The sequence below is a fragment of the Colobus angolensis genome, unplaced genomic scaffold, assembly GCF_000951035.1.
Source record: "Colobus angolensis palliatus isolate OR3802 unplaced genomic scaffold, Cang.pa_1.0 Scaffold292, whole genome shotgun sequence".
NCBI classification, from domain to species: Eukaryota; Metazoa; Chordata; class Mammalia; order Primates; family Cercopithecidae; genus Colobus; species Colobus angolensis.
Genome location: NW_012116177.1, coordinates 943,787 through 958,552, shown reverse-complemented (window position 1 = coordinate 958,552; position 14,766 = coordinate 943,787). Strand labels below are relative to the sequence as shown.

At 42.2% G+C, this 14,766-nt stretch overlaps 1 protein-coding gene across 3 annotated transcripts in view; it reads right to left on the bottom strand.

Moving 5' to 3' along the window:
* The window catches only part of ACVR1 (activin A receptor, type I), a 155,637-nt gene that overhangs the window by 108,261 nt on the left and 32,610 nt on the right, over nt 1–14,766 (bottom strand). Inside the window, exon 1 of one of the 3 annotated variants that reach the window (XM_011949190.1) lies at nt 2,745–2,782. The exons of the other annotated variants lie outside the window; for them this stretch is intronic. The gene's annotated coding sequence lies outside the window, so the exon portion shown is untranslated. Of the gene's footprint in view, nt 1–2,744; nt 2,783–14,766 lie in introns of those variants that run through there. 3 annotated transcript variants of the gene reach the window in all.

Below are 14,766 nucleotides of genomic sequence, written 5' to 3'. Positions count from 1 at the left end.
AAAAAAAAAAAAAAAAAAAAAAAATAGTGTATTTTACTAACTAAAACATACAGTACTTTGACTTGTCTTTGAGTTCCATTTTTTTCTCACTCTGAAAGACATAATGGAACGCATGGGAGAGTATTGTGCTGAATCAGCTCCAGTGTATGTCAAAATTTCTTTACCTCAATAATGAATAATAAATTACTTAGCAATACTCACAATGGACTGCAGTGTAGCTCTGCCCCACAGCAGGGCTGAAAACCAGTGGTTAAAAACAAGGATCTGTTAACCAGTAAGGTTTATTGACAGAATAAAGGGAAACCTTCAGATTGATAACCAGTATGAAGATTACATCCTCCAAGCATCATCTAGTGAACAGAAAACAGAAAGCAAGTCACCGCCAACCAACCAGCCAACAACCTTTAATTTAATATACTCTACTGTTCATCATCAATATGGACGCAGACAAGCATCTATCAAGAATACCATGGAGCCTTTCAACAACTATGAAATGTAAAAACGAAAACCAAAGTGTTATACCTGGAATTCACCCAAATCTTTTAAACATATAAAATTAACAGTGACGACCTGACATTTAGAAAAAGACAAGCTGGCACAGTAATGCATGCATGACATGTTAAAGGCCATTCAATATCTAATATTCATCATGGGGAGCCGTATTTCCTCAGAGCAGGCTCCCTACTTTGCCATGTAAATTAAAACTGTGTCAGAAGAGGCAAATACTTTTTTGGAAATGCCTAACATAAAGGCTTTATCTGTAAGAACAAGGTTTGCCCATGACCTTACTTTGCCATCTTTAGTGATGAGAGAAGAAACCAGGTTGAGATACTGTGGCCACTGGCCACTTGGCGTGGCCTGAGAGTGAGAGGTCCACAGTCAGGAACCTTGAGACAGCTCACAATTCACATGGGGTTTCCAAAAAGGAAACACAGGTTGTACCTAAAAGCATTCCTTATTGCTCCTTCCTATACATTTTATCCACCACCTTATATCTGCGCACAAAGTCCTCCATTTCAGGAAGGAAACCTGGACAAGCGCCACTCCCAGCTGAGCTCTTCGCCAGGTACTTTTCTCAAGATTCATCTCCTCCAGGGTACTGGGATACCCACCCTTGTTCTCCCCTCCCACGGCTCTGCCCACCAGGAAATCATCACCACCTTCTGACAACAGAAGGACTTTGTCCTCTTTAGCACTGAGTCCCCAGTCCCTACCAGGGTGCCTGACACCGTAAGCACACTCAAGGGGGTGTGCTGCAAGATAAATGAATGTCTCTCCTCCTTTATGAAGCCTTCCAGGATTTATAAGGCTTCCAGAATTTAAAAGTAGTGCGTGCCCTTACCCCATGACACCAGCATTCTGAAGGGACTAGATAAAGAACACTCCATCTCCTCTTCTGGATGTCTACTGTAATTAGGTGCAATAAATACCAGAAGAATTGGTTCATATCATGTCCTTCATTACATCTGCACCTATGAACAGGAAGAACAGACTTTGCAGCCTTGAGCAAATGAGCTCCTTAAGATTTACATTTCTTTCGCCTGTAAAATGAGGCTACAGATACCAACTTCCTAATATATATAAAGTTTGTAGCACAGGATGTGGCACAAAGATAAACACTCAAATATATTTTCCCTTCCCCATGTATACTATGAATAAAAGTTAAAGTAATTTAAATTTTACACTCACGTGTAACAGAGGCAGAGCTAGGTAATCAGCTCATCTCTCTTTTGAATTTACAGGGATGCTTTTCTAAACCATTCAAATAGCATGTCTTTCTTTCCCTTTGGAGATCAAAGGATTTACCTGACCAAGAGACAGTAAGTTCCCAAAGTCAGGTCTCCTCTGCACATAGCCTTACCTGGCCCAGAGTCACAGAAGAGAGCTTCACTCAGAGAAAGGGTTCAGGAAGTACACATAGAATGAAAGCTGACTAAAGTAAGCCTTTGCCATTTTCCATTATCTTCTAAAATGAGATGCTTTAAAAAAAAAAAAAAGTTTTAAAATTTTTAATTTAATTTCGAGCATGGAAATTTAAAGATATTTGAGGAAAAATAGAGCAGTACATCTGTGATAAGTGACTGTTCTGTCAAACTTTAAGGACTGTAACCCTTAGATACATTTTATACAAAATAACAATTTCTATTGTCACAAACTCAAAGGAAACCAGACAAACAGGCTTGGAAACTACCAGCCAACTTCATTCTGTGAGTAACCATTAAGTTTTAATCAGATGTGGTTCAATTTCTGGAACAGTGAGCATTAAGAGGGGCTCATCAAGGAAAATGGGCAAAAGTAGGAGGAGAAGGAGGAGGAGGAGGAGGAGGAAGAGAACAAAAGAACTGCCCCCCAAGCCAGTCATTGAACGTGGACTCTTGACTCGAATTCTCTGCCCCTCTTTGCAGCTGTTGTCTCCTACAGTTGGCACGAAGCGTTGCCAGTCTGGGACCGGCTTCCAGTGAGGACAGCATTGTTTTATTGGCTACTTAGGCAATGCACACACCATTAATGGAGTTTTTATCTCTCCATTTTCCTGTCAGTACAGAACCAGCCAGTCTGACTCTGTTATTATCATCAAGAAAGCTTTTTTTTTCCCCCCTCCCCATACACACTCTTTAATCCAAACAACATCTGGGAACTTCAGCCTCTATCATGTAAAAGCGAAACAGATTTAGAGGGAGAGCAGGAGAAAGTACAGTTCCAGCCACACTGAACAACAAACGAATTCCAACAGGCAAACTAACCTTGAGCCACCCAATATCTCTGAAACGCTATTCGCTTCAAAAAGGCAAGGTACTTCCCGCTGCATTGCTTTAAACTTCCGATAGACCCTTGCTATCAAGAGGTGGGGGAAAAAAAAACAACCCACAGTGACAAGCTGCTTATTGTACAAAAAGAAAAACAAAATGTTGGTACTGTTTTCCTACATGGGAAGTCCTATTGTGAAATAAAAGTCAAGAATAATATTTAGAAGCTGATTTTTTTAAAGAATGTCTTTTTTTTTCAAAAAGGAAAAAACAATAAAGACCCTTTAGCAGACATTACTAGTAAGTACATTTCTAGTGTACAAACTATTAGGAAAAATGTGGCGCCATTAAACCCAGAAAATATGTCCTCCTGTAACAGACAGCTGTCTCCTCTGTAGTTTAAGTATGCTTTCTGCTTAGCTCATGCTCTGTGAGTCATGGAATCAATACAGGAAGCACACAGAGCCAGCCACACTGCAGATTCCGAGGAGGGTCAAGCCACACAGCTCCTCTGTTCCTCTCCTCCGCTTGCTGCATGGCTCTTCCAAGTATGTACATCTGGGGAGAACGCACAACCCCATTTCTACTTCATGTTTAAACCTGCCTCATAAGGGTCTCCAATACTGGTCCTTTCAGCATTGTTTCTAGGTAAGTAGAACCAAAAATTACAGCCCTGCAACATGCAGGTGTCAAGCAATCCATCCTGCCCCCAGCCCCACTCCTTTCTGAGTTTTCTGCAATGCACCAATAACTATACTTAGGTTAGAAGGGATTTACTTCCCCAGAAATGCTCATCACCCAGTAGAAGACACAATCAGAACTGAACAACTGAGTGTCAGCAAAGGTTAATGGTTTATTTTTAATTTATTTATTTTTGTTCCATTCAGCAAAACAGGGGAAAATCACTAACTGTCTGAGCCACAGGCTCCTGCTCACTGGAAGCTGTGCCCAGAGCCCCTTGCAGTCTGTTGTTAATGACAGTCTCAGTAACCTGATCCTCTCACAGTGTGAGACTTGAGTAAGCACTGGCCTCTCTCGGGTCTTGCCTTTCTATTGTCCCACCCTGCAGGGCCAGCTGTTTCTGACAGCCAAATTGCTGCGTGCTAAGCAATGAATGCTGTCAGAGAAGGAATTTTCATTTCTATAATGCATAGGCCTCCATGGACAAATTATACAGCTTATGGTGCTGGCTGCAGGATGCTGCTCCAAGCCTGAAGCACTGCCAAAACAAAGCCTGTCCTCCCCTCTCCCCAGCCCCAAGCTGACAAGACAGTCACCAAAATGAATCTGAATGGTCAGAGAGAAATGGAACACGTGTTTTCAGAGACAAACAAAACATATGTTGAGAATAGCTGTCCAGCAACACTCTTTGACGTAATGGTGTACAGGGAAAGCTAACTGATCTAATGTCACACCACACAACTACCTGGGCATGGCATCCATTATGACCTACTGTAATCTGGTACCCTGCAGTGAACATCCCAAGGGCATCAGCAAAATCACTGGCTCCCTGCTTCTGGGGGATGCCAGACTTACCCAGAAACCACACAAGAACTTAGTACTTTTTGAGAACCAAGCAACACTGTATGAGGTCCCAAGAACAGTGCTCTGTTATGAGAATGAAAGTCCCCAATATGTGCTTCATGGAATCATTCTGTAGAAACTCTATGCTTCCTCAGTTCCTCCCCCTCTCTTTCCCAGCAACAACTCCTGAACTGGGTCTGGGATACACCCCCTCGTATTCTGCGTGCTGAGGTGTGGTTGGAAACCATCACACTGCACTGGATTGCAGGGTGTGACGTGACCTGAGCCCACCCAATCAGAGTGACTCTTGGGATTTTACAGGAACTACTAGAAAAGAAAGTGTGATTTTCTCATTATACTTGAATGTAGGATATGCCAGAGCCATTTTGCTACCATGAAAGGAGAACCTGCTGAGAATGGAACTGACAAAGGAAGAACTGGAGGGGAAATCACAGGGCTCTAGGGATACTGCTTGAGCACTGAGTCAACCCAGATCTAAAACCTATTTTACCCTGGACTGCATAGAATGGCAACCATTCCATGTTCATCTTACTAAGGCTCGTCTGGGTTGGAGTTTTCCATCACCTGCAAAAGGAACTGAATGCATAAACTATCACTCCACCATTAGAGCATCCAAGAATCAACATAAATACGCATATCATACATTGCTATGAACGCAAGAAAAAAGTTTTCCATTCTTGGTTATTTCTTGTGAGAACTTATTTTTTCACCTTTTCCTTCCAGTCCGTATACCTTGATGTGAGCTAAAAGGTACAAAGTGTCACCTGATCTTGGCCCTTTTTGCAAGGCAAATCTAGATATTCGACCTGAACTCAGAGAGAGGAGGAAGCTAAATTCATGACCTGTTATAAATCTTAACCTGACATGGCACATGTGGAATAAAGAAAGTGGACTCTGGTTAGCGAGTGGTCCATCAGCTCCATGTCAGTGAAGCCAGCTCAGAGAAAGGCCAGGAAGCCAGCATGGGGGCAGGGAGCACCTGCTCTCTGGCTGGGTTCAGGTCAGCCAAAGCACAAGCACCTGCAGGCTGTGAGCCGCCAAGGCCATCACGCGCCACATCCTGCAGCCATCCACTTTATCATTAACTACTGTCTGGCCAGCAAGGGCAGGGTCCGCTTCAAGAACACTGGGAACTTTAAGGCAGGAGGCATATTCAGAAACATGGTGGGCTCACAGCCACTCACTGCAGACTATAAATAGCCTCCTGGCTGTGATCCTGATGGCAACCACAATTCCTGTTCCCCTGGTGGTAACAGAACTTCAGGCCTTTTGCCCAAGAAATTCAGCACAACCCACCAGGTATGGCAAAAATTATGAAATGTACATACATGCTTACTCAATGCCCTGGCCACTCTCCTCTTGTCCATACTTGGCTTCTAATCCCCAAAGATCAAAAAGTGGGGATATTAAAGTTGAAAAAGATATAAATAAGATTTCAGTTTGATGCTGAGAAGAAAAAAAAAAAACTATAGAATATACAGGCTCAGCCGGGCGCGGTGGCTCAAGCCTGTAATCCCAGCACTTTGGGAGGCCGAGACGGGCGGATCACAAGGTCAGGAGATCGAGACCATCCTGGCTAACCCGGTGAAACCCCGTCTCTACTAAAAAATACAAAAAACTAGCCGGGTGAGGTGGCGGGCGCCTGTGGTCCCAGCTACTCGGGAGGCTGAGGCAGGAGAATGGCGTAAACCCGGGAGACGGAGCTTGCAGTGAGCTGAGATCTGGCCACTGCACTCCAGCCTGGGCGACAGAGTGAGACTCTGTCTCAAAAAAAAAAGAATATACAGGCTCAAAATTGACAAGGAAGGTAGGGAGGAAAATAAGACCCACTCACTCTCAACCCTTCTCCTTCAAGACAATCATAGGGATTTCAAATCTTTATAGTCATTATTTTATCTGAAGTTATAAGGGGATAGGATGAAGCAGGGGGAAGGACTTGCCCTGACTTCTAACTTGGGAGGAGCAAAAGGAAGCTCAAGAAAGCCACTAAGACTGCTTAGACATGTATTTTAATGACCGCATTTACCTAGCTGCTTCTCAGGGACAATAAAATGAACCAAAATTGTCAGGACTGACTTAAACTTACGGTTAAAGATCCACCCAGAGCTGGGAGAGGTGGCACACACTTGTAGAGCCAGCTATTAGGAAGGCTAGGACAAGAGGATCGCTTGAGCCCAGGAGTTCAAGGTTGGAGGCTATAGTGTACCATGATCTTGCCTGTGAATAGCCACTGCATTCCAGCCTGGACAACATGGCAAGACTCCATCTCTTTATAAAAAAGAAAACTGGCCAGGCACAGTGGCTCACACCTGTAATTCCAGCACTTTGGGAGGCCGAGGCAGGTGGATCATGAGGTCAGGAGATCGAGACCATCCTGGCTAACATGGTGAAACCCAGTCTCTACGAAAAATATTTTTTAAAAATTAACCAGGCGTTGTGGCGGGCCCCTGTAGTCCCAGCTACTCAGGAGGCTGAGGCAGAAGAATAGTGTGAACCTGGGAGGTGGAGCTTGCAGTAAGCCCAGATCGCACCACTGCACTCCATCTCAAAAATAAATAAATAAATAAACAAATAAATAAAAATAATCCCATCCCCTGAACTCAGGGATCACTCTGCTACTTTAGTGGGAGTCATACTAGGGAAACATCCCTTATTACAATCACTGTCAAAAGAAAAAGTAGAACCCCCAACAGTCCAATACTGAAGACGACCTTGGAAAAGGTTTTTATACCATCTCATCTCCAGGACTGGCACAGTGCTGGCACACAGCTGATGTTCCAACATGTGGATGGATCTCTCTTCCAACCAACTTCCTGACCCTTAACAAAGGCCAAGCCAGAAATAAACTGCATAAAGTACAGAGTACAGAAAGTGTTCTGAACCACAACAAGTTCACTGCCTTTCCTTCCCATATTCATTCATGCCCTTGGCCAGGAGGTACTGAGCACCTACAATGAGCCAGGTACTGATTTAGGCACTGGAGGTATGACAGCAAATGCAATCAAGTTCCTGCCCTCAGAGTTTACATTCAGGCAGAAGACTCCACATGGAAGTTCTTTCATGCATCTAGCCCTGTATCTCCCATGTAAGACTCCAAATCTTAGAAGATTTCCTCCATGTATGAACACATGACCCTACATAAGGAACACTTCAACTTATGAATCAATGAACTCTGGCACAGTCTTCAACATCTAGTTACAACATCAATATTTAAGGTTCAAAGATGACGCAATTTACTCAATTTCTAGCATTTTATGTTCCTGCTTCCCCTATCCCTGGAAAATTTCAGAAATAATCTGCTACACAGAGGAATTTAAGGAATGTAATTTTAATCCAAAATATTAACTCTGGGCAGGGGACTGACTGTTCTAAGGTTCACCTACTATGATTTTTTTCTTTGATCTGAAAACCAGCAAGGCAGTGTACAGATTCCAGGTTTCCTAGCACAAAGAATGTATTTAATCACATCTCTATTATAAAAGCCATGTGATACAGAATAAACCTCTCAGACTTTAACAGTCACAAAATTATTCTTAAGAATACAAATTTAACACTAATAATTAAACCATACTCTAAATTCTATCCTCCCATTGAGTTTGGAGGTAAAGGCCTTGAACTTAGAGGAAGTATAGCTTTACACAGCCAGCATGATAAATGCTTCAGATCAGTAAGAAAGTCAGTAAGTGTGCTTTTATTCATGTCATTTGTCTATCTTTCTGCAAACTAACCAAATAAATACCATAGAGCCAGATTGTAGTAACTGACATATTCAATACTGCATTACTCAACACACTAATGGTCTGTTTTCTAAATCCCACAAGTTAAGACTTTCACTGTGGGTGACTTGGAAACATTCCATAATTATCACTAGTGCCTTGGTTTTCCCTAAAAAATGAGTAATAATAACAGCCACAGTTTTCTGAACACTTCCAAGGTACCAGACACTACTGTGACAGAGATTTGCATCCATATTACCACACTCAATCCTCCCAACACACATAATGACGTAACAGCAATTATCATCTCCATTACGCAGACGATAAAACTGAAGCTCAGAGAGGAAAAGTAACTTCCCTAATGTCACAAAGCTGGGATGTGACAGAATGAGATTCAAACCCACACTTGCCTGACACCATAGGCCATTCTTACACATTATGTCACAGTCTCTGCATTCTTTTCCAGCCTTTCTTTTCTCCCATGATATCATGGGAAAGGATTAACATGTATCTTCTAGGCCAACCCTGCAATAGAACACTGGCACTGTAAGTAATGGTCATGTTGCACAGACCTGAGCAGTTATATTAGGATTCATGGATATAGTAAAACTCCAAATGAAGATAACCATTGAATATTAGCCTGAGCATACCAAAGGCTGAAAATCAGTCACCTTCAAATGCTTAATACAAAAAACATGAGAGCACTACTTAAACTTTAATGGGGTTAGACTGCCAGCATCCATTCAAAGACGAAAAAGAAAAAAGGAGCTATTCGCAGATAATCTTGAAATTAAGCCAAATAAAGAAAAGAGAATAATTGGGAAAACAGCCTAATACCCATGCTCACTGGTAAGCTTCAAAGAGCAGCTGTGCTTACAGGGCAGGCAAAGGAGGCCCTGTCATGCAGAAGACATTGTGAAACCATCATCTCCTTACGGAAAGCAAGGCTGGGGACCGCCCTCGGCATGGCCCTCCAATTGTGCTGTGGGAGATCAAGTTCAAGTGCTCACAAGAGTGTCTTCCAGGTTTGTAGAACCCACTGGAAAGGATTCCAGTGAGGATCAAGATTTCCAAGAGCCCAGGTAAGACAAATTCCCAAGTAACAGTGACAGTTCGGACCCCAAGCCTTCCAAGCTGTATCTGGCCGATCTCCAAACCCACCCTGTCCCCACTGGGTTTGCACTTCCCTGCAGAGGCCTTTCTCAGCTTGGCTACTCCAACATCAGCTCTGCTCCCTACTCACTTAAGGTTCCAGACAATCAAAAGTGGTTACTACACACCAAAAGTAAAGTACCAGCAATTAACAAACAAAAAAGAAACTTGCGATGAGAAAAATCACCTGTGATATTTCAAAATAAAATTCTGATAATCACACCAGGATTTTCACTTGACGCCTTTCATTTTATTAAAAAAAGAAAAAAAAACAGTTGATCATCTGATAGATGCTGCTTCTGAAGCACTACAGAGCTAAGCTAACCTGCTAGAAACTGAGGGTTTCAGAGCAAAAGAAACCCTTTTGACCTCAAGGGCTGCCGTGGTCTGAAGGTTGGTGCCCCCTCAAGAATTCACACATTGGAACCTAATACCCAATGAGATACTATTAAGGGGCAGGGAGCCTTTGGTGGGTAATTAAGTCTTTAGGGAGATTCATGCTTTTATAAAAAATAGAGCTCCCTGGGCCCCCTTTCCACCATATGAGAACACAGCAAGAAAGTGCCATCTTTGAAGCAGAGTGAGCCCTCACCAGACACCAAATCCTGCCCACACCTTGATCTTGGAGCCTTCAGAACTGTAAACAATAAGTGTCTATTGTTTATAAATTAGCCAGACTAAGGGATTTAGTTATAGCAGCACAAATGGACTAAGACAAGGACTTATGGTTCAGTGAAAGAGGTGAGAATTATCCAAAAATAGTAAGATAGAGATGATGGGTTCCCAATAAGTTGTGTAGGCATGCCAGTCATGTCAAGAGGTCACAGAAATAAGTTATGACTGCTGACTGAGGTAGTGTAGTGGGTTGAACAGTATCCTGCCAAACAATTTGTCTGCGTTCTAACCTTGGAACCTGTGAGTGTGACCTTATTTGGGAAAAGGGTCTTTACAAATGTAAAAAACTTAAGAATCTTGAGATGAGATCATCCTGGATTCTGTAGGTGGTACTTAAATTCAATGACAAGCATCTTTATGACAGACGCATGGAGAGGCACAGAGAGAAGGTCATGTGAAGATGGAGGCACACATTGGAGTCATGCTGCCACAAGCCAGGAAACACCTGGAGACACCAGAAGCTGAAAGGAGCTAGGAAAGAGTCTCCCCTAAAGCCATCAGTTAGAGCATGGCTCTACTGGCACCCTGATTTCAGACCTCGGGCCTCCACAGCTTTGAGAGATACATTGCTGTTGTTTGTGGTAATTTCTTATGGCAGCCCTAGGAAGCTAATACAGATGGTTAGGGGGATGCTGCTGAGAAGGCCTTGAAGGGAGGGTAAGGGCCCCACAGGCAGGAGGAAGAGTCAGAGCAAGCAAAGACAAGCCGATCATGGGGGCAACAGTGAGAACACACATGCTGCTGCATCCATGATGAAAGAGGAGGAGAAAAACCTGAAATGTGACTTGGGGTTAAATAGCCACCTGAATGTCAATCTAGGCCCTAATAATTGTATTAGCCAATGGGAAGTCACCAAAGATGTTTGAGCAAAGAAGTAAAATGTACAAGGTGCTGTTTTAGAAAAATTAATCCGGCATTAAAAAGGAGAATGAACTAGCAGGAAATATACAGCAGACCTTCCCTTTATGAAGAAAGATCCTTGAAAAACAAAACCAAGTATCCATGCCCTAATCCCCAGAACCTGTGAATGTTACCTTATGTGACAAAGGGACTTTGCAGATGTGATTAAATTAAGAGTTTTGAGATGAGGCGATTATCCTGGATTATCCGGGTAGGCCCTAAATATAATCACAAGTGTCCTTTTAAGAAACAGACAAGGAGATTTAACTTCAGAGAGGAGAAGGCAGTGTGACGATGGAAACAGAGATGGAAAGAAGGTGCTTTGAAAATGGAGGAAGAGCCACAAGCCAAAGGAAGTGGATTCTCCCGAGAGCCTCCAAAACTGGAAGAAAGCAAATTTGTACTGTTTCAAGATACTAAATTTGTCATGATTTGTTACAGCAGCAATGGCAAACTAAGTTGTATGTTTTCCCTTCTGAAATTCAAATAAACCTTGGTTCTCCTGAATTCTTCGTGATATGACTCCTCTTTGCTTTTCCCCTTGTTTCACTCCACCTCGTCCCATTTAATCCTGCCAAAGCTCACATTCAACATCCCATCTCCCTGTTTTAACACTTTCTAACTCAGTTGCTTCAGACCTCTGTGATCTTCAAAACTAAACATTATTACCTACATATGCCATACGAAGGAATCAGAGAGAATCTACTAATTTACTCACACGACCACACCACCGCACCACCACCTTGTTCCAGAAATAATTCAAGAATAAACTGACCCCTTCTGGACTGATGGAACTGTTTCTACATCTTCATCTGCAGTGATACTTATAACTACAGATGCAAAAATGTATTGAGTTGTATACTATAGATTTGTACACTTCACTGTATGGATTCTATACTTCAATAAAAACATAAAAGAAAAAAGAAAAGAATAAGCTAATTCCACCTCCTGGCCTCTTGAGGGCAGGAGAGTAGGTGTAAAGTCTCCAAAGGAGAAGAGAAAAAGCAACATATGTTATTCTGAGAAACTAAGGTTTATTATAAAAAGAGGCTAGATAGGTAAAGATTAATGGAACATGTGTGTATGGTCCCCAGAATCAATATGTACATACATAAGCCCTCAGAAAAGACACCAGAAGAAATAAGCTAAAAAAGAAAAAGCCAGAGAAATGAACCAGGACATCAACAGTTTAGAATGAAGTTCCATAAGAGAGTATCTTTCAAAGATTTTTAATACTTATTTTATATTTGAGCTTATTATACACATGCATATAAAACTGAAACAAAAATTTCATGAAACAATTCTTATCCTTGCAATTCATAAGCTTTATTCAAACCTTCAATTTCCTTTTATTTCTAGTCTTGGGTGTGACTCCCTAAACTGATCCAGTAATGGACTGAGATCTAAAGTTCACAAAAAAAAATACTAGGGCATGCCTATCAGAGATTGACCTGAGCAGGAAGATGTTGATAATATCAAAAAAACAGTTAATCTCTTTTAATTTTATGGCCAAAAGAGAAAAAAATTAGAAGTTTTACTCTACAACAGAGAGCTCATTTCAAAAGTCTTAAAATACAATATCAGAAACTATGTTTTTAAGGAATGTTTTAAATTTTCTCATTATATTTTCTGTTTAACCACTGTTCAGTCCCAACCCATCTGGGTGTCAGATGTGAGACTCAGTTTGATATTGAAAGTTCGGTTCAAAAAACTTACCTGCTATGAGATATGCAAAGGTAAGCAAGACATGGTTCTTACCTTCAAAGAGTTTATAATCTACCAAGAAAGAAAAACACTGAAAAATGACCACAGAAGAATTACAAACTGTAATGCTATGGGAACACAGAAGAGAGAAAAACTGATTTTAGCCAGAGGATGAGACATGACAAAGGCTGCATGGAGAAAGAGATGGAGTTTGAACTGGGGAGGGGGTGAGGAGTGGAGACAGAGAGCAGCTGACAGAGACTCAGAAAGACAGAGAAGACTGGTGAATAGTAGGATGTGGCCATTTAAAAATATCCCCCCACCACCCCATTTGATTTCTTTAAAATGGCCCCCAAATTCTTTGGCTGTCTTCCCATCAAGAGGTGGGATCTGTATCTCCTCCTCTTTAATGGGGCTCTGTGACAGCTTGACCAACAGAATATGGTAGAAGTGACACTGTAACAGCTTCCAGAACCAGATCTTAAGAAACTGGAAGCTTCCACTTCCTGTCTTTTGAGACACTTGCTCTTGGAACCCAGCCGCCATGCTCTGAGGAAGCTCAAAATAGCCCATGCAGAGAGACCACATGTAGGTGTTTCAGCTGACAGCCCCAGCTGAGCTCCCAGCCAACAGCCAGCATCAACCGCCAGACATGCGAGTGAATGAGCCTTTGGATGATTCCAGCCCCCAACCTTCAAGAATTCCCAGCTGAGGCCCCAGACATTGTGGAACAGAGACAAGCTGTCCTTGCTGTGCATGTTCCAAATCCCTGACTCACTAAACTGTGAGCACAATAAAATGGTTGTCGTTTTATGCCATCAAGTTTGGGGTAGTTTATTATGCAGAAAGAGACTGACTGGACCAGCAGGCAGTCTAGTTGGGCTATTGTCAGGAGCAACAGAGGATATGGAAAAGAGTCTGAAAGAAGACGCACCTCATATCTTAAAAGTCAACCTAAGCAGTTTAATATTTTTTTTTATCTATAATGGTGAGTAGTTGATGGTTGAAAGTCAAGGGAACTACATGATTGGATTAGAAAGATGGTATTAGCAGCAATGAACATAAGGGATTTCCAGCAAGCTCAAAGAAACATCTGACACAGCTACAGCAAAAATGAGTGTTGCTGTCATAACTACACCCATTTTACAAATGAAGCAGTTTAGAGGGAAAGATAATCTAGAATAATCTATCATCTAATCTAGTAGCAAATCCCATTGGCTCTATCTTCAAAGTATATCCTGATTCCAACCAATCTCTTCTCATACTTCCAAGTCTGGTTCAAGAAATCACTACCTCTCACCTAGACCAGTACTTATACAACTAAATTACTATCTGTAATGGACCAATACTTTTGTAAAACTCCTTGTTCGGTGGGTTGAATCCACTGATCACAGGTACTGATGGCAATGTCAAATTACCATAACAGTCTCTAAACACTATCTCAATTTCTGTACCTATCATATTATCAAAAGAAACGCCGGGCGCGGTGGCTCAAGCCTGTAATCCCAGCACTTTGGGAGGCCGAGACGGGCGGATCACAAGGTCAGGAGATCGAGACCATCCTGGCTAACACAGTGAAACCTCGTCTCTACTAAAAATACAAAAACTAGCCGGGCGAGGTGGCGGGTGCCTGTAGTCCCCAGCTACTCGGGAGGCTGAGGCAGGAGAATGGCGTAAATCCGGGAGGCGGAGCTTGCAGTGAGCTGAGATCCGGCCACTGCACTTCAGCCCAGGCGACAGAGCGAGACTCCGCCTCAAAAAAAAAAAAAAAGAACTTACTTTGTTTCCAAAGCACATTATCTTTTGACACACTACACATAGGCTTTTATTAAAAATACTCTACACATATATTTATTAATATTTACTTTATTTGCAATAATGACTTATTGTTAGCAGGAGACAGGGGTCAGAAACCTATACAACAGCTCCTCTCTCGATTCCTGGAATAGTCAACCTTAACCTTCTACCCAGGTGTCAGTGTTTCCTGTTCTGGCGTTCAACTTGAAATCAGTAGATTCTTTAAAGCCAGTGACATTTCTATGTTGACTGTGGCTAGTAGCTACCTTACTGGACAATGTAAGCATAGAGAATCTTAAAAGACGCAGATTGAAAGAGAGAGGAAAAGCAATCTCAGAAAATTCCAAAACTTGGGGAAAAGAGGTCAGCAAAGAATGAAGTCAGAAAGGAACAAGATGCTTCAGAAGATGCTTTAGAAAAATTAAAATGAGAAGGCCGGGTGTGGTGGCTCATGCCTGCAATCCCAGCACTTTAGGAGGCCGAGGTAGGCGGATCACTTGAGGTCTGGAGTTCAAGACTAGCCTGGCCAA